This window comes from Triticum dicoccoides, chromosome 1B (genome assembly GCF_002162155.2).
Source record: "Triticum dicoccoides isolate Atlit2015 ecotype Zavitan chromosome 1B, WEW_v2.0, whole genome shotgun sequence".
In the NCBI taxonomy this organism is placed as follows: domain Eukaryota; kingdom Viridiplantae; phylum Streptophyta; class Magnoliopsida; order Poales; family Poaceae; genus Triticum; species Triticum dicoccoides.
Window position 1 is genome coordinate 413,018,708 of NC_041381.1, and position 21,360 is coordinate 413,040,067.

Consider the following 21,360-nt stretch of genomic DNA (forward strand, 5'->3'; position numbering starts at 1 on the left):
ATACCGACGATCGAATCTCGGGCAAGTAACATATCGATAGACAAAGGGAATAGCGTACGGGATTGATTGAATCCTCGACATCGTGGTTCATCCAATGAGATCATCGTGGAGCATGTGGGAGCCAACATGGGTATCCAGATCCCGCTGTTGGTTATTGACCGGAGAATCGTCTCGGTCATGTCTGCTTGTCTCCCGAACCCGTAGGGTCTACACACTTAAGGTTCGGTGACGCTAGGGTTATGAAGATATGTATATGCAGAAACCTGAATGTTGTTCGGAGTCCCGGATGAGATCCCGGACGTCACGAGGAGTTCCAGAATGGTCCGGAGGTAAAGAATTATATATAGGAAGTGCTATTTCGGGCATCGGGACAAGTTTCGGGGTTATCGGTATTGTACCGGGACCACCGGAAGGGTCCCGGGGGTCCACCGGGTGGGGCCACCTGTCTCGGGGGGCCACATGGGCTGTAGGGGGTGCGCCTTGGCCTAGATGGGCCAAGGGCACCAGCCCCTATAGGCCCATGCGCCTAGGGTTTCCACCAAGGAGGAGTCCTAGTGGTGGAAGGCACCCCTAGGTGCCTTGGGGGGAGGGAAACCTCCCCTTGGCCGCCCCCCCTAGTAGATCTCATCTACTAGGCCCGGCGCCCCCCCCATGGCACCCCTATATATAGTGGGGGGAGAGGAGGGATTTCACACCAGCCCCTGGCGCCTCCATCTCCCCCCCGTTACGTCTCTCCCTCGTAGTCTCGGCGAAGCCCTGCTGCTGTGACGCCCTGCATCCACCACCACGCCGTCGTGCTGCTGGATCTTCATCAACCTCTCCTCCCCCCTTGCTGGATCAAGAAGGAGGAGACGTCTCCCGTCCCGTACGTGTGTTGAACGCGGAGGTGCCGTCCGTTCGGCGCTGGTCATCGGTGATTTGGATCACGTCGAGTACGACTACATCATCACCGTTCTTTTGAACGCTTCCGTGCGCGATCTACAAAGGTATGTAGATGCATCTAATCACTCGTTGCTAGATGAACTCCTAGATGATCTTGGTGAAACGAGTAGGAAAATCTTTGTTTTCTGCAACGTTCCCCAACAGTTACTACACATTATGTCACAATACTTATGCCTTTTCTCTCTTATTTTACAAGGTTTACATGAAGAGGGAGAATGCCGACAGTTGGAATTCTGGGCTGGAAAAGGAGAAAATATTAGAGACCTATTCTGCACAACTCCAAAAGTCCTGAAACTCCACGAAAGTCAGTTTTGAAATATATTAAAAATATTGGGCGAAGAAAGCACCAGAGGGGGGCCACCCAGCAGCCACGAGGGTGGAGGGCGCGCCCTACCCCCTTGGGCGCGCCCCCTGCCTCATGGGCCACCAGGCAGGCCCCCGATGCCCATCTTCTGCCATATGGTGTCTTTTGCCCTGGAAAAAAAATATAAGGAAGCTTTCGGGATGAAGCGTCGCCGTCTTGAGGCGGAACCTGAGCGGAACCAATCTAGGGCTCCGGCGGAGCTGTTCTGCCGGGGAAACATCCCTCCGGAAGGGGGAAATCGTCGCCATCGTCATCACCATCGATCCTCTCATCGAGAGGGGGTCAATATCCATCAACATCTTCACCAGCACCATCTCCTCTCAAACCCTAGTTCATCTCTTGTATCCGATCTTTGTCTCAAAACCTCAGATTGGTACCTGTGGGTTGGTAGTAGTGTTGATTACTCCTTGTAGTTGATGCTAGTTGGTTTATTCGGTGGAAGATCATATGTTCAGATCCTTTATGCATAATACTACCCCTCTGATTATGAACATGAATATGATTTGTGAGTAGTTATGTTTGTTCCTGAGGACATGGGAGAAGTCTTGTTATAAGTAGTCATGTGAATTTGGTATTCGTTTGATATTTTGATGAGATGTATGTTGTCTCTCCTCTAGTGGTGTTATGTGAATGTTGACTACATGAAACTTCACCATTGTTTGGGCCTAGGGGAAGGTATTGGGAAGTAATAAGTAGATGATGGGTTGCTAGAGTGACAGAAGCTCAAACCCTAGTTTATGCGTTGCTTCGTAAGGGGCTGATTTCGATCCATATGTTTCATGCTATGGCTAGGTTTACCTTAATTCTACTTCCGTACTTGCGGATGCTTGCGAGAGGGGTTAATCGTAAGTGGGATGCTTGTCCAAGGAAGGGCAGTACCCAAGCACCGATTCATCCACATATCAAATTATCAAAGTAACAAACACGAATCATATGAGCATGATGAAAACTAGCTTGACAGAAATTCCATGTGTCCTCGAGAGCGCTTTGCTATATATAAGAGTTTGTCCAGGCTTGTCCTTTGCTACAAAAAGGACCGGGCCACCTTGCTGCACCTTAGTTACTTTTGTTACTTGTTACCCGTTATGAATCACCTTATCACAAAACTATCTGTTATCGATAATTTCAGTGCTTGTAGAGAATACCTTCCTGAAAACCGCTTGTCATTTCCTTCTGCTCCTTGTTGGGTTCGACAGTCTTACTTACCGAAAGGACTACGATAGATCCCCTATACTTGTGGATCATCACGACCCCGTCCTTCCTCTCCACGGGCCGCCACTACCGCTCTCCCTGCTGCCGCGGCTCCTCCCCGTCCGCCACGACCTCGCTGTGAAGCTGCCGCCCCGTGCCGTGGCCTCGCGCTCGCCTTCGCGACCTCCCCTGCTTGTCTCCCGTTGGTGCCTGCCACTGCGTGTCAGCCCGCGCTGGCCGCTGACCTCCGCAGGCCACCCTGCTGGATCCCGCAGACCTGCGGCGCCGCCCGGGTCCGTTCCCTCGGGCACGCGCCCGTTTGTGCGCCCGCAAGCCCCTACGCGCGAACCGCCCAGCGCCTGTTTGGCTCCCCTAAGCCACTGGCTAACGGGACCCACCCCAAAACTTAAAAAAACAAAAAGATTAATATATATATTAAAAGTATTAATTAATTAATTAACTTAATTAACTTAACCTGATTAACCTGTTAATTAAACTAATTAATTGTGTTAATTAGTTAACAACCAATGACAATCGGGACCCACCCGTGAGCTGACTCAGTCAAATCTGTGTTGACTGCTGACGTCATGTTGATGTCATGCTGATGCAGTAATACTATTTTCAAATTAAATTAATAATAATAATTTCTAAACTTATTAAAACTTTGAAAATTAATATAAAATAATTTGTAACCCAGATGAAAATACTTTGTACATGAAAGTTGCTCAAAATGACGAGAAGAATCTGAATACGCAGCCCGTTCATTAGCCACGCGTCCCTAGCATAGCGAACATGCAACATTTCTCCTTGATTCATCTGTCCAAAAACGCGAAACACCAGGGATACTTTCCCGGATGTTTCCCCCCTTCGCCGATATCACCTACTACTGCGTTAACGCACATGTAGCACCGCTCATTGTCATGTCATGCATCATCATGCTTATGTTTGCATTATATATATTGTTTCTTCCCCCTCTTCTCTCTGGTAGACTACAAGACCGACGCCGCTGCTGCCCCGGTCGACTACGGAGTTGACGACCCCTCCTTCTTGCCAGAGCAACCAGGCAAGCCCCCCCTTGATCACCAGGTATCGCCTATTCCTTCTCTCTACTTAGAGTAGTGTAGCATGATACTACTTTTAGTTAATCCTATTCTGTTGCATAGCCTGTCATTGTTGCTACAATTGTTGATACCTTACCTGCAATCCTAAATGCTTAGTATAGGATGCTAGTTTATCATCTCTGGCCCTACATTCTTGTCTGTCTGCCATGCTATACTATTGGGCCGTGATCACTCGAGAGGTGATCACGGGTATATACTATACATACATATATAATATTCAGATGGTGACTAAAGTCGGGTCGGCTCGTAGAGTACCCGCAAGTGATTCGGAGATGGGGGCTGAAGGGTAGGTGGTTCCATCCAGGTAGTGATGGGCCTGGGTTTCTGACACCCCCTGATGGTTACTTTGTGGCGGAGCGACATGGCAGGTTGAGACCACCTAGGTGATAGGTGGGCCTGGCCCTGGTCGGCATTTGCTGTTACTTCAAAATAACACGCTTAACGAGATCTTAGTATTTGATCTGAGTCTGGCCACTATCCTATACGCACTAACCAACTACGCGGGAACAGTTATGGGTACTCGACGCCGTGGTATCAGCCGAAGCCTTCTTGACGTCAGCTACTGAGCGGCGCGGCAGGTTGGACCGCGTAACACAACTTCCCTTGTAATGGAGGTTGCTAGGTCTGCTCACCGGCCGCGTACGCAACATGCAGGTGTGCAATGGGTGATGGGCCTAGACCCCTGCGCGCATAGGATTTAGACCGGCGTGTTGACCTCTCTGTTGTGCCTAGGTGGGGCTGCGACGTGTTGATCTTCCGAGGCCGGGCATGACCCAAGAAAGTGTGTCCGACTAGAGGGATCAAGTGTGTTGGGTTATGTGGTGCACCCTTGAAGGGAAGTTTATCTATTCGAATAGCCCGTCCCTCGGTAAAAGGACGACCCGGAGTTGTACCTTGACCTTATGACAACTAGAACCAGATACTTAATAAAACACACCCAGACAAGTTCCAGAGACTACCCAGTGATCGCTTTCCCAAAGGGAGACAAGGGGAGGATCGCCGGGTAGGATTATGCTATGCGATGATACTTGGTGAACTTACCATCTACTCTCTTCTACATGCTGCAAGATGGAGGCTGCCAGAAGCGTAGTCTTCGATAGGACTAGCTATCCCCCTCTTATTCTGTCATTCTGCAGTTCAATCCACCGATATTGCCGCTTTACACATATACCCATGCATATGTAGTGTAGATCCTTGCTTGCGAGTACTTTGGATGAGTACTCACGGTTGCTTTGCTCCCTCTTTCCCCCCCTTTTCCTCTTCTTCTTGGACGTCGCAACCAGATGATGCAGCCCAGGAGCCAGACGCCACTCTCGACGACGATCCCTACTACATTGAGGGTGCCTACTACTACGTTCAGGCCTACGATGACCAGAAGTAGTTTAGGAGGATCCCAGGCAGGAGGCCTGCGCCTCTTTCGATATGTATCCCTGTTTGTGCTAGCCATCCTATGGCACCTTGTTTAACTTTATGTCTGTACTCAGATATTGTTGCTTCCGCTGACTTGTTTATGATCGAGCACATGTATTCGAGCCCTCGAGGCCCCTGGCTTGTAATATGATGCTTGTATGACTTATTTTACTTTTAGAGTTGTGTTGTGATATCTTCATGTGAGTCCCTGATCTTGATCGTACATGCTTGCGTGCATCATTAGTGTACGATTGAATCGGGGGCGTCACAGAGTAGCTCAAGTATTCTTCATCTTGCATGTCGAAGTGCAATTCTTTCTACCTGATCTTTTGTGGTGGTGTTTGATACGTCTCCAACGTATCTATAATTTTTGATTGCTCCATGCTACTTTATCTACTGTTTTGGACTATACTGGGCTTTATTTTCCACTTTTATATTATTACTGGGACTAAACTATTAACCGGAGGCCCAGCCCAGAATTGCCGTTTTTTTTGCCTATTTCAGTATTTCGAAGAAACAGAATATCAAACGGAGTCCAAACGGAATAAAACCTTCGGGAACGTGATTTTCTCACCGAACGTGATCCAGGAGACTTGGACCCTACTCCAAGAAGTGCCAGAGGCGGTCACGAGGGTGGAGGGCGCCCCCCTGGGCGTGCCCCTGCCTTGTGGGCCCCCTGTTGCTCCACTGACGTACTCCTTCCTCCTATATATACCTACGTACCCCCGTCAGATCAGATACGGAGCCAAAAACCTAATTCCACCGCCGCAACTTTCTGTATCCGTGAGATCCCATCTTGGGGCCTGTTCTGGAGCTCCGCCGGAGAGGGCATCTACCACGGAGGGCTTCTACATCAACACCATAGCCTCTCCGATGAAGTGTGAGTAGTTTACTTCAGACCTTGGGGTCCATACTAGTAGCTAGATGGCTTCTTCTCTCTTTTTGGATCTCAATACAATGTTCTCCCCCTCTCTTGTGGAGATCTATTCGATGTAATCTTCTTTATGCGGTGTGTTTGTTGAGACCGATGAATTGTGGGTTTATGATCCAGCTTATCTATGAATAATATTTGATTCTTTTCTGAATTCTTTTATGTATGATTAAGTTATCTTTGCTAGTCTCTTCGAATTATCCGTTTGGTTTGGCCAACTAGATTGGTAGTTCTTGCAATGGGAGAAGCGTTTAGCTTTGGGTTCAATCTTGCGGTGTCCTTACCCAGTGATAGAAAGGGTTGCAAGGCACGTATTGTATTGTTGCCATCGAGGATAACAAGATGGGGTTTTTATCATATTGCATGAATTTATCCCTCTACATCATGTCATCTTGCTTAAGGCGTTACTCTGTTTTTAACTTAATACTCTAGATGTATATGTTGGATAGCGGTCGATGAGTGGAGTAATAGTAGTAGATGCAGAATCGTTTCGATCTACTTGTCTTGGACGTGATGCCTATATACATGATCATACCTAGATAATCTCATAATTATTCGCTTTTCTATCAATTGCTCAACAGTAATTTGTTCACCCACCGTAGAATACTTATGCTCTTGAGAGAAGCCACTAGTGAAACCTATGGCCCCCGGGTCTACTCATCATATCAATATCCATTAGTTTATTACTTGCTTTGTTTTTACTTTACCTTTTACCTTTTACTTTGCATCTCTATATCAAAAATACCAAAAATATTATTTATCATCTCTATCAGATCTCACCCTCGTAAGTGACCGTGAAGGGATTGACAACCCCTAATCGCGTTGGTTGCGAGTAGCTATCGTTTTGTGTAGGTACGAGGGACTCGTGCGTGATCTCCTACTGGATTGATACCTTGGTTCTCAAAAACTGAGGGAAATACTTACGCTACTTTACTACATCATCCTCTCCTCTAATCCAACGCAGTGCTCAAGAGGTAGCAAGAAGAATTTCTGGTGCCGTTGCCGGGGAGTTTGCGCAAAAGTCAACCATACCAAGTACCCATCACAATCCCTATTTCTCGCATTACATTATTTTCCTCTCTTTTTCCTCTCCCCCACTTCACCCTTGCCGTTTTATTCGCCCTCTCTTTCCCAATCTCCTCCTCTCTTTCTCTTTTGCCTTTTTCGATTGCCTTTTTGTTGCTTGTGTGTTGGATTACTTGTTGCCATGGCGCAAGATAATACCAAATTGTGTGATTTCTCGAATACCAATAATAATGATTTCCTTAGTACTCCGATTGCTCCTCTTAATAATGATGAGTCTTGTGAAATCAATACCGCTTTGCTGAATCTTGTTATGAAAGATCAATTCGCCGGCCTTCCTAGTGAAGATGCCGCTACTCATCTAAGCAATTTTGTTGATTTGTGTGATATGCAAAAGAAGAAAGATACGGATAACAATATTGTCAAATTGAAGTTATTTCCATTTTCACTTAGAGATCATGCTAAAATTTGGTTTGCATGTTTGCCTAAAAATAGTATTGATTCTTGGAACAAGTGCAAAGATGCTTTTATCTCTAAGTATTTTCCTCCCGCTAAGATCATCACTCTTAGGAACGATATTATGAATTTTAAACAACTTGATCATGAGCATGTTGCCCAATCTTGGGAAAGAATGAAATTGATGCTTCGCAATTGCCCTACTCATGGTTTGAATTTATGGATGATCATACAAAAATTTTATGCCGGATTAAATTTTGCTTCTAGAAATCTTTTAGATTCAGCCGCGGGAGGCACATTTATGGAAATTACATTAGGGAATGCTACAAAATTGCTTGACACTATTATGGCTAATTATTCTCAATGGCATACCGAAAGATCTTCTAGTAAAAAAGTGCATGCTATAGAAGAAATCAATGTTTTGAGTGAAAAGATGGATGAACTTATGAAGATGTTTTCTACTAAAAGTACTTCTCTTGATACCAATGATATGCCTTTATCTACTTTGATTGAGAATAATAATGAATCTATGGATGTGAATTTTGTTGGTAGGAATAGTTTTGGAAATAATGCGTATAGAGGGAATTCTAATCCTAGGCCTTATCCTAGTAATCCTTCTAATAATTATGGAAATTCCTACAATAACTCTTATGGAAATTTTAATAAGATGCCCTCTAAATTTGAGAGTAGTGTTAAAGAGTTTATGAATTCACAAAAGAATTTTAATGCTTTGCTTGAAGAGAAATTGCTTAAAGTTGATGATTTGGCTAGGAACGTTGATAGAATTTCTCTTGAAATTGATTCTTTAAAGCTTAGATCTGTTCCCCCTAAGCATGATATCAATGAGTCTCTCAAAGCTATGAGAATTTCCATTGATGAGTGCAAGGAAAGAACCGCTAGGATGTGTGCTTCCAAAGATGCCTTTATTAAAGCGTGTTCTTCCGATTCCTATGAAAATCAAGATGAAGATCTAAAAGTTATTGGTGTGTCCCCTATTAAATCTTTGTTTTGCAATATGAATCTTGATGAAACTGAATATGATCTTCCTTTACCTAGAAGGCATTCTAAGAATTCGAAGTTTCTAGATCTTGATGATGAAATTGATGAAAGTGGGATTGAAAGAAATAAAAATCTTGATGTTGCTAAACCCACTATTTTGGATCTCAAGGAATTTAATTATGAAAATTGCTCTTTGATTGGTTGTATTTCCTTGTTGCAATCCGTGCTAGATTCTCCTCATGCTTATAGTCAAAATAAGGCCTTTACCGAACACATTGTTGATGCCTTGATGCAATCTTATGAAGAAAAACTTGAGTTGAAAGTTTCTATCCCTAGAAAACTCTATGATGAGTGGGAACCTACTATCAAAATTAAAATTAAAGATTATGAGTTTCATGCTTTTTGTGATTTGGGTGCTAGTGTCTCCACTATTCCCAAAACTTTGTGTGATTTGCTAGAGTTCCGTGACTTTGAAGATTGCTCTCTAAACTTGCATCTTGCGGATTCCACTATTAAAAAGCCTATGGGAATAATTAATGATGTTCTTATTGTTGAAAATAGGAATTATGTTCCCGTAGATTTTATCGTTCTTGATATAGATTGCAATCCTTCATGTCCTATTATTCTTGGTAGACCTTTCCTTAGAACGATTGGTGCGATTATTGATATGAAGGAAGGGAATATTAGATTCCAATTTCCCTTGAGAAAGGGTATGGAACACTTCCCTAGAAAGAAAATAAAATTACCATATGAATCTATCATGAGAGCCACTTGTGGATTGCCTACCAAAGATGGCAAAACCTAGATCTATCCTTGCTTTTAAGCCTAGCTAGGGGCGTTAAACGATAGCGCTTGTTGGAAGGCAACCCAATTTTATTTTGTGTTTTTTGTTTTTGCTTCTGTTTAGGAATAAATAATCCATCTAATTTCTGTTTAGATGTGGTTTTATGTTTTAATTAGTGTTTGTGCCAAGTAGAACCTATAGGATAAGCTATGATGATAGTTGATTTGATTCTGCTGAAAAACAGAAACTTTGCGCTCACGAGAAAAAATTCAATAAATCACAGAAACGTGCTTTTGCGTTGATTCTTTTTTCTTATGACCAATAAACAAATTGTCCACTACGTCCTATTTTGGTAGAATTTTTAGAGTTCCAGAAGTTTGCGTTAGTTACAGATTGCTACAGACTGTTCTGTTTTTGACAGATTCTGTTTTTCGTGTGTTGTTTGCTTATTTCAATGCATCTATGGCTAATAAATTAGTTTATAAACCATAAGGAAGTTTGAATAAAGTAGGTTTAACATCAATATAAATAAAGAATGAGTTCATTACAGTACCTTAAAGTAGTCTTTTTTTTTCTTTCACTAACGAAGCTCACGAGATTTCTATTGAGTTTTGTGTTGTGAAGTTTTCAAGTTTTGGGTGAATTCTTTTGATGGATTATGGAACAAAGAGTGGCAAGAGCCTAAGCTTGGGGATGCCCATGGAACCCCCAAGATAATCCAAGGACACCAAAAAGTCAAAGCTTGGGGATGCCCCGGAAGACATCCCCTCTTTCGTCTACTTCCATCGGTAATTTACTTGGAGCTATATTTTTATTCACCACATGTCATGTGTTTTGCTTGGAGCGTCTTGTATTATTTGCGTCTTTGCTTGTTAGTTTACCACAATCATCCTTGCTGTACACACCTTTTGATAGAGACATACATGATTTAGAATTTTCTAGAATACTCTATGTGCTTCACTTATATCTTTTGAGCTTGATAGTTTTGCTCATAGCGCTTCACTTATATCTTTTGAGCGTAATAAGTTTTGCTCTAGTGCTTCACTTAGATCTTTTAGAGCACGGTGGTGGATTTGTTTTAAAGAAACTATTGATCTCTCATGTTTCACTTAGATTATTTTGAGAGTTGTTAATAGCATGGTAATTTGCTTAAAGATAATATACTTGGTATTCAAGATTTGTGAAACTTTCTTTTGAGTGCGTTCAATACTAAGATAAGTTTGATGCTTGATAATTGTTTTGAGATATGGAGGTGATAATATCAAAGCAATGCTAGTTGGGGTGATTATGAATTTAAAGAATGCTTGTGTTGAAGTTTGTGATTCCCGTAGCATGCACGTATGGTGAACCGCTTTGTGATAAAGTCAGAGCACAATTTTATTTATTGATTGTCTTCCTTATGAGTGGCAGTCGGGGACGAGCGATGGTCTTTTCCTACCAATCTACCCCCCTAGGAGCATGCGTGTAGTGCTTTGGTTTTTGATGACTTCTAAATTTTCGCAATAAGTGCATGAGTTCTTTTGATTAATGTTGAGTCCGTGGATTATACGCACTTTCACCCTTCCACCATTGCTAGCCTCTCTAATGTCGCACACTTTTCGCCGGTATCATACACCCACCATATACCTTCCTCAAAACAGCCACCATACCTACCTATCATGGCATTTCCGTAGCCATTCCGAGATATATTGCCATGCAACTTTTCACCGTTCCACTCATATGACATGCATTACTTTTGTCATATTGCTTTTTGCATGAACATGTAGTTGACATTGTATTTGTGGCAAGGCCACCTTCATAATTTTCATACATGTCGCTCATGATTCATTGCATATCCCGGTACACCGCCGGAGGCATTCATATAGAGTCATATTTTGTTCTAAGTATCGAGTTGTAATTGTTGAGTTGTAAGCAAAAAATAAAAGTGTGATGATCATCATTATTAGAGCATTGTCCCAGTGAGGAAAGGATGATGGAGACTATGATTCCCCCATAAGTCGGGATGAGACTCCGGACGAAAAAAAGAGTGGCCATAAAAAAAGAGAAAATTCTCAAAAGAAATATATGAGAGAAAAAGGGAGAAGGGACAATGCTACTATCATTTTTCCACACTTGTGCTTCAAAGTAGCACCATGATCTTCATGATAGAGAGTCTCATATGTTGTCACTTTCATATACTAGTGGGAATTTTTCATTATAGAACTTGGCTTGTATATTCCAATGATGGGCTTCCTCAAAAGTGCCCTAGGTCTTCGTGAGCAAGCAAGTTGGATGCACACCCACTTAGTTTCCTTTGTTGAGCTTTCATATACTTATAGCTCTAGTGCATCCATTGCATGGCAATCCCTACTCACTCACATTGATATCTATTGATGGGCATCTCCATAGCCCGTTGGTACGCCTAGTTGATGTGAGACTATCTTCTCCTTTTTGTCTTCTCCACAACCACAATTCTATTCCACCTATAGTGATATGTCCATGGCTCACGCTCATGTATTGCGTGAAAGTTGAAAAAGTTTGAGATTATTAAAGTATTAAACAATTGCTTGGCTCATCATCGGGGTTGTGCATGATTAAATACTTTGTGTGATGAAGTTAGAGCTTAGCCAGACTATATGATTTTGTAGGGATAACTTTCTTTAACCATGCTATTTTGAGAAGACATGATTGCTTTAATTTGTATGCTTGAAGTATTATTACCTTTATGTTAATATGAACTTTTGTCTTGAATCTTTCGGATCTGAATATTCATGCTACAATTAAGAAGATTCACATTGAAATTATGCCAAAGTATCACTCCGCATCAAAAATTCTTTTTTATCATTTACCTACTCGAGGACGAGTAGGAATTAAGCTTGGGGATGCTTGATACGTCTCCAACGTATCTATAATTTTTGATTGCTCCATGCTACTTTATATACTGTTTTGGACTATATTGGGCTTTATTTTCCACTTTTATATTATTATTGGGACTAACCTATTAACCGGAGGCCCAGCCCAGAATTGCTGTTTTTTGCCTATTTCAGTATTTCGAAGAAACATAATATCAAACGGGGTCCAAATGGAATAAAACCTTCGGGAACGTGATTTTCTCACCGAACGTGATCCAGGAGACTTGGACCCTACTCCAAGAAGTGCCAGAGGCGGTCACGAGGGTGGGGGGCGCCCCCCCTGCCTCGTGGGCCCCCTGTTGCTCCACCGACGTACTCCTTCCTCCTATATATACCTACGTACCCCCTCAGATCAGATACGAAGCCAAAAACCTAATTCCACCGCTGCAACTTTCTGTATCCGCGAGATCCCATCTTGGGGCCTGTTCCGGAGCTCCGCCGGAGAGGGCATCTACCATGGAGGGCTTCTACATCAACACCATAGCCTCTTCGATGAAGTGTGAGTAGTTTACTTCAGACCTTCGGGTCCATAGCTAGTAGCTAGATGCTTCTTCTCTCTTTTTGGATCTCAATACAATGTTCTCCCCCTCTCTTGTGGAGATCTATTCGATGTAATCTTCTTTTTGCGGTGTGTTTGTTGAGACCGATGAATTGTGGGTTTATGATCCAGCTTATCTATGAATAATATTTGATTCTTCTCTGAATTCTTTTATGTATGATTGAGTTATCTTTGCAAGTCTCTTCAAATTATCCGTTTGGTTTGGCCAACTAGATTGGTAGTTCTTGCAATGGGAGAAGTGTTTAGCTTTGGGTTCAATCTTGCGGTGTCCTTACCCAGTGACAGAAAGGGTTGCAAGGCACGTATTGTATTGTTGCCATCGAGGATAACAAGATGTTTTTTAATCATATTGCATGAATTTATCCCTCTACATCATGTCATCTTGCTTAAGGCGTTACTCTGTTTTTAACTTAATACTCTAGATGCATGCTGGATAGTGGTCGATGAGTGGAGTAATAGTAGTAGATGCAGAATCGTTTCGATCTACTTGTCTTGGACGTGATGCCTATATACATGATCATACCTAGATAATATCATAATTATTCGCGTTTCTATCAATTGCTCAACAGTAATTTGTTCACCCACCGTAGAATACTTATGCTCTTGAGAGAAGCCACTAGTGAAACCTATGGCCCCCGGGTCTATTCTCATCATATCAATCTCCATTACTTTATTACTTGCTTTGTTTTTTACTTTTCCTTTTACCATTTACTTTGCATCTCTATATGAAAAATACCAAAAATATTATTTATCATCTCTATCAGATCTCACCCTCGTAAGTGACCTTGAAGGGATTGACAACCCCTAATCGCGTTGGTTGCGAGTAGCTATCGTTTTGTGTAGGTACGAGGGACTTGTGCGTGATCTCCTACTGGATTGATACCTTGGTTCTAAAAAACTGAGGGAAATACTTACGCTACTTTACTGCATCATCCTCTCCTCTTCGGGGAAATCCAACGCAGTGCTTAAGAGGTAGTAGTGTTATGTCATTCTTAATAATTTGTCTTCGTGTTTCATTATTCACAGTTGTTAGAAATGAGATAGTTTAAATCCATTATTTTCTCTTCGCTTAGGAGATCTTTCCAACCCATCAATCTCTTCTTTGTTATTTTGGTGCTTATCTATGATCCAATTTTCTCCTTCTCATATCGGTGAAGAAGTTGTGCATCTCTTTTTGCTCTCAACCAATCAATTCTTTCTGTTAGTGAAAAGTTGTAATCTCAAATGGTTCGATATGTCTTCCATAAGCCCACGAGAAGCATATCTTTTTCTTGTTGATTATTTCTACAATTCAATTCTAGCATTCCTCTTAAGCTTGCTCTTTGAAGTTCCTTTGTGGTAGAAGATGCTGTTCTTTTTGTTCCATTCTTTCTTTTGCTCAGGAGACATTGTCTTGTTGCTCTCTTCGATTTATCATTACATCTTGTCGAGTTCATGTTCAATTCTTCATTCTCCTTTTAACCAGAGTGGTTTTAAATTCGTTCGTGACTCTTGAGCTCTTGATTCAGGTCCTTGCAACCTCCAAGTTTCTCATGGTGTTGCTTGTTCCTCTTTTCTACCAAAGTGCTTTTAGTATTGTTTGTCTCTGTTGTGCCCTTATCTCAAGTTTTGCAACCTTCTAAGGTACTTTGGTTTCACTCGTTTGTCAAAGAAGCAACTTAGTTATACCTCTTCCTCTTCTCATTCCTAGATCTCGGGGTGAGATCTCTTGTAAGTGGAGGGGAGTTGTAGCAGCCCGAGACCGATTTCTTTCCATGACTGCTATTATGTTGTCTGCTGTATGTTATTTTTGCATGCTCTATGGGGTGAGATCACGTCCGCTGCCGCCGGTAGTAGCAGTGCATCCACCTCTCCAGAGCGACTCTGTCCCCTGCCTTCCCTCCGCTGTTCCCTGCTTTGGTTCCGCGACCCCCTATGCAACAACATGGTCAGCCACCTCCAAGACCTTGCCTATGCCTGGCTGCCCCGAGCCCTTCACTTCGGGCACACCAGCCGGCTATGCTCCTGATGACTTCTGTCACGTGCCACGACCAAGTCCGAAGACCGCTTTGGATTCGCCAAGTATTGCACCAAACACCAAGTGCAATGGTAACCCATGAAGACCCCTGGGCGCCAAGTTCCTCTTCTGGAGCGTCAAAGTGTAGAACGACCCAGGCACGACCACCACAACAAAAGCCAGGTACCACCGACCAGGATTTTTGCCAAGTCCATGATGACCCCAAATGCCAAGACCGGACTGACAAGTACCCCGACAACCTGTGTACCACTACCATCAAGAAGACCGCCCATGGACGTCAAGTTCCTCGCTGCGACAACATCTACGTAATATGTACGACTATGAAACATGTACCGTTACTTCCCACGATGACCCGTGAACATCTACTTCCGCCCCGAAACTCATGCTCGAAAGGTATAACGTCGAGACAACCGCTAGTGGACGAACACTTGTGATGTATGAGATGCACAGCTTGTTTGCACTGTATGCAATTTGTCACTTGCACATCCCTTGTTTTGCACCACCGTCGGCATGTGGGAACCTGATACTCGGGATCACCCCACCATCTTACACGCTCATGCCACCCTTCTTTTGCATCGTATCTCAAAGAGTTGTTATATCATCAGAATGTTGCTGTGGCACGATTTCCATTGTCGCCACCATGGCACCCTTTTCTTTTCGTCATGGCAACAAATGCTCTATATCATCCTTCATGTCAACATTTTCATACAATTTGCATCAACTTGAAAATGTCATCCTCATGCATATAATAACTCACAAACCGTGCATCATAATAAATCGTGTGATATGTAAAATACTTAGAATTTCATGTAGCTTCATAATATGCAACTTTCATCCATGATAAAAATGTTCAAAATTGTTGTTTGCATTAATTTGCATAAATGACATGTTAAAATAGTTTATTTCATAACTAAATAACCGTAGCTTAACATGGTGCACTTTATTTTACTGTTTAACAACTTCAAAATTGTGTTTTAGGCAGAACAATAGCAAATTTAAAAACAACATATGGGGATTTTTAGGAATTGTTCTTTGTTGTTTCCGGCCTCATTTAAACTTTCCTAAATAGATTGTTTACATATGCTTCACCTCTTGCCATGTTTAACAACATTTAATCTTGTCATATACATAAACGGGAGTGAATTAAATATTTGGGTGTGAAGTTTCGTCAATATGCAACTCATTGCATATTGAGCTTCACTTAATTTGTAGTATTTGGTTGTTGCATTTTGCCATGTCATGCCTCTTTAAACCGAACATGCATCATACTAGGTTGTGCATCATACCATGATTATGCTTGTTTGTTTACCATGTTGTTTGCTTCTTTTCGATTGTGCTTCTTCTTGATAGATTCCGGAAACGTTGCGAGTGTGAGGATTCGTCCGACTACGCTTGTTCGACTACTTCATGGATTCGATCTTCTTCCTAGCTGGATTCTAGGCAAGATGATCATTACCTTGGATATGACTACTATCTTTGCTTGTTAGTTGTCTCGATGCTATCGCTATGTCTCGCTACCTACCACTTGTTTGTCAGCCTCCCAAATTGCCATGATAAGCCTCTAAACTCCACTATCCTTGCAAACTGTTGTTTGGCTATGTTACCATTTTGCTCAGCTAGCCCCTCTTATAGCGTTGCTAGTTGTCTGTGCAGTTGCAGGTTGTTCCATGTTTGGGACATAGATATCATGAGATATCACAATATCTCTTATTTAATTAATGCATCTATATACTTGGTTGTGTGTGGAAGGATCGACCTTTTGCCTGGTATTTTGTTCCACTCATGCCACCCTAGTTTCCGTCATACTGATGTTATGTTCCTTGATTTGTGTTCCTTACATGGTTGGGGTTTATGGGCCCCCCTTGACAATTTGCTTTGAATAAAGCTCTTCCAACAAGGCCCAAATTTGGTGCTAGAATTTGCCTAGTAACAACTAAAACTTGCATAGGGACCTGCTAGCCCCCGTGGATAATTAATCAACAAACCGAGCCAATGCTCCTCATGAGTGTTGGTCCAAACTAGAGAAGCTTGCGACGCCACCTGGGGTAACTCATGGATTTGGTCACTGTAAGCATATCTCATCCGTTGTGGCCTGAGACAAGATACGTGCGGCTACTATCAGGGTGTCGGCACGTCGAGAGGTCTTGCTGGTTTTGTTTTATCATTCTTGAAATGTCTTGTGCATTGGTATTCCTAGGATACTTTGGGCTATTTCGAGGTTGAGGTTTTCCCAATGCTGTGAGAGTCTGTGATGGACTAAGTTGGGACACCCCTGCAGGGTTATATTTTTCAGAAAGCCGTGCCCGCAGTTATGTGGCGACTTGGAAATTTATGATATTCGGTTGTAGAGAACTTGACACTAAATTCAGTTAAAATACACCAACCGCGTGTGTAACCATACCGTGATCGTCTCTTTTCTAGGGAGTTCAGGAAGAGAACACAATTGGGTTATGAATGACTCGTGAGTAGGAGTTCAGGATTACTCCTTGATCATATTAATTCTGCGCGTGACTATGCGTAGTTTACTCTTATTCTTGTACTCATAAGTTAGGCACATACAAATGCTTTGTGCCTGCTACAACCTCACCACTTAATCATTCCATACCAATTAAGCTTTGCTAGTTTTGATACCTATGGTAATGAGATTGCCGAGTCCTCGTGACTCACAAATTACTACAACAACAGGTGTAGGTATAGGTAAAGCGATGCTTTGACTTGAGAGCGATGCATGCTTATTCTATTTGGAATTCTTCTTCTTCTTCTTCTTCTCCTCCTGCTCCTCCTCCTCCTCCTCCTCCTCCTCCTTCTCATTCTCATTCTCATTCTCATTCTCATTCTCCTTCTCCTTCTCCTTCTCCTTCTCCTTCTCCTTCTCCTTCTTCTTCTTCTTCTTCTTCTTCTTCTTCTTCTTCTTCTTCTTCTTCTTCTTCTTTGTTTTTGTTTTTTTCATCTGTAATTGGATCCTGCTCTTTTGTATGATGATTTCTATGTATTAATGTATTGATGTATTCCTGTTGTAGCTTGTTGAGAGTGTAAGCCTTTATCTGGTATTCTTATCTATTTAGTACATGGCATGTTATAATAATATCCACCTTGCGAAGCATCTCTGATATCCGCTTCTATCCTTGGCAGGACTTCCAAGCTCCTCATGGATAGGACTGCATATTGGGCGCGACAAATATAGTCCTAGATTGATGATTGTTCCTTGTTCTAGGGTGAAATTCTTATTTGGTGTAGTTTAAAGATTTATGCCCTCATGATACTTACTGGTGTAATTCGAGCTGTATTTTGCTATTGAATAGGTCAATATCATGTCCCTATGGTATGGTTTGATTTAAGTTTGAATGGTGTACAATTACTGTATTATCATTCATTAGTGGTAGTCGTTCTTTTCTCGAGTCAAATTGCTCCATTCATCTGTTGCTGTTGTCTAACGAGTTGTGCACAAGTGATTCAATTTGATGTTATTGAGGTTGTGATTTGATATAACTTTGAAGTGCATGCTATCTATGATATGTTTGTCTTTAATTTAGATCGAGTAAATTCGTAGCTATCTCATAAGTTTTGTTGCTAGGACAGCTTGGATGATGATTTTATTCTCCTATTTCTTTACATAATATTATGCCTTCTGATGGCTTGTGTTTGTTGGTTGGTTTTTACAGCTAGAGCTATTAGGAACCTATGCGTTGGAGGAATTAATTCATCTATTTAAAAGAAGGAGGTAGACGAAGAGTATTTCAAATATTGGGACGAGTGAAGGTGTTAATTTCTTCAGTGATGAAACTTATGTAAACATCGACTTTGAGTAGCCCTAAACGGGACATATTTTGCGGGCTGCAGGACGCAACATTCCTCTTTGGCGTATAGTTTGGTGGGACGGGCGAAATACATATGGGTTAATAAACCATGCATGGTTAATAAAACTTTAACATAAACAACAATTTGCATGCTTGTATGATTTAAAAAATGTTGTTACCACACTTAAATAAACTTATGATTATTTATGTTGTGGTAGAGACACTTCTCTTCATTAGGGTAATTTACTTTATATCTATTTGTGCAGTGAAGTGTATTATGCCAATGAGATATTGTACACATTCCTTCTTTTTGAGTCATTTTGAAGGGAGAAAGTTATTACTAACCAACTCGTCGAATTCAATTAAAAGGTGTATGTGAAGGCCACATTTTTGCGAGTATTTTTCTCAAGCGGAGGATAATCTATTAGGAGCCGCCTACGCACAAGGCGAATCCGTCCCTGCCCAACCCTAAATATATACAAGTTCGGCCCCACAGGGAACGTGTGGAGAAGAATATGCCGTGGAGAGGATAAGGTTGAGGGAGATTGCGGTGGGTGGGCCCCATAGTGAACGCGTGTTGAGCGGAGGAGGAGGTGTACGGGAGGAAAAGGTTAGTAGGTTGAGGGTTTAGGGTTTTCCATCTTTGAGATGTTCTAAAGAAGGAAAGTGTATGCGTTATCATCCCCTAAATTTTGAATTGATGTGTCTATATAAAGGCCATTATCTGGTGAGTATTTTTCTCAAGCGAAGGATAATTACCTCGTAAAGAAATGTCCCAAGCCGCCCATAGACTTGGCGTAGCCGTACCTACCCCACCGCAATATATACTAGTCTGGCTCGTGGGTCGATCCCCCTTTCCCCATTTTGTCACCTGTCTCAGACAGGCAGAATTTCACGCACAATAATCTAGGCGTTCCGCGAGCTCTCCCTCCTCCAACCCCCACCATTGCTGATGTCGGAGGCACCGCCTGCAGAGACGATGGAGGCCACTGAGGCCGATAGAACATCAGCCTCACCGGCCACGGTATGAATAAGAACCCTCCGACACAAGGGGTGCTGCCGTCATGCCAGGGGCATCCCATGAGATGAACACGCCATGGGTCGACAACCTGCCCATGCATGCGGACGACCCCACTGCAACCTTTGCTGTGCATAATGCACTTGACTGCATCGTGAGGCATGGTGACTCTGTAGGTATGCATTCGTCCTCTTTCGCTCCCTCGCCCAGTCATAGGCTGCCCTCCAGGATCTCCACGGGTCCAATGTCAAGGGCTCCTTCATCCAAATCAAGTTTTTGCGGCCAGTAATATCTCCACTTCATTCTCGGCCGTCCGGATAAGCTCCAACCATGTATCCCTATTGTGATCTAGCAGCAAGTTGTCACCCTACAATTAGAATTTTTTGGTAATTACAGTTTTGGTGCTTGTGATTTGGCCTCACACACGAGAAGGAGAGTTATCATCCCGCTGTCTCGCTCTTTTATGTGGTTTGGACTATGCCGGATGATATATGTTGTAACATAGTCCTAGATCGGTGATTGTTCCTTGTTCTAGAGTGAAATTGTTATGTTGGCGTAGTTTATAGATTTATGCCCTCATGGTACTTACTCGTGTAATTTTAGCTGTAATTGCTATGAAATATGGAATAGGTGAATATCTAGTCCCTATGGTATGTTTTGATTTAAGTTTGAATGGTGTACAAATACTGAATTATGCTTGGTTAGTGGTAGTTGTTTATTTATTGATTCAAATTGCTCCATTCATCAGTTGTGGTTGTGTAATGGGTTGTGCACAAGTCGTGCAATTTGATGTTATTTAGGCTATGCTTTGATATTAACTATGAAGTGCATGCTATCTCTTATATGTTTCACTTTAATTTAGAGTGAGTTAATTCATATCTATCTCATTAGTTTTGTTGTTAGGTCTGCTTGGATGAGGATTTTTGTGTTCTATTTCATTACATAAATATTATGCCTTCTGATGGCCGGTGTTTGTTGCTTAGTTTTTACCACTAGAGCTATTAGGATCCTATGCATTGGAGGACTTAATTCATCTATTTCAAAGCAGGAGGTAGACAAAGAGTTTTGAAAGACATGAAAGATTGAAGGGGTTGATTTCTATAGTGATCAAACTTCTACAAACTTCGACTTTCAGAAGTTAGAAGATGCCAGTTCTGCCCATAAAGCCCTGAATGGGACATAATTTCGGGGGTCTCATGATGCAACATTCCTCTTCGGCGTATAGTTTAGAGGGACGGGCGAAATTCATACGGGTTAATGAACCATGCATGCTTAATAAAACATTAACATAAACAACAATTTTCCGACTTGTATGATGTAAAACATGTTGTTACCACAATTTCATAAATTGGTGATTATTTGTGTTGTGGTAGAGACACTTTCTTTCATTAGGGTCATTAACTTTATATCCATTTGTGACAATGAAGTATATTATGCCTATGAGATATTGTATGCATTCTTTATTTTTGATACGTTTTTAAGAGAGAAAGTTATTACTAACCAACTCGTTGAATTCAATTAAAATGTGTCTACGACGGCCACGTTTTTGCAAGTATTTTTCTCAAGTGAAGGATAATCCGATGCGAGCTCACTACGCAGAAGGCAAAGCCGCCCCTTCCCCATCCAAAATATATACGAGTCTGGCCCCACACGGAATGTGTGGAGAAGAATATGTGGTGGAGAGGATAAGGTTGTGCTGGGTGGGACCCACAGTGAACGCATGTCGAGCGGAGGAGGAGGTGTACGGGAGGAAAAGATTAGTTGGTTGAAAAAAGAGGTTTCCATCTTTGAGACGTTCTAAAGAAGGAAAGTGTATGTGTTATCATTGGCTAACTTTAAATTGATGTGTCTATATAA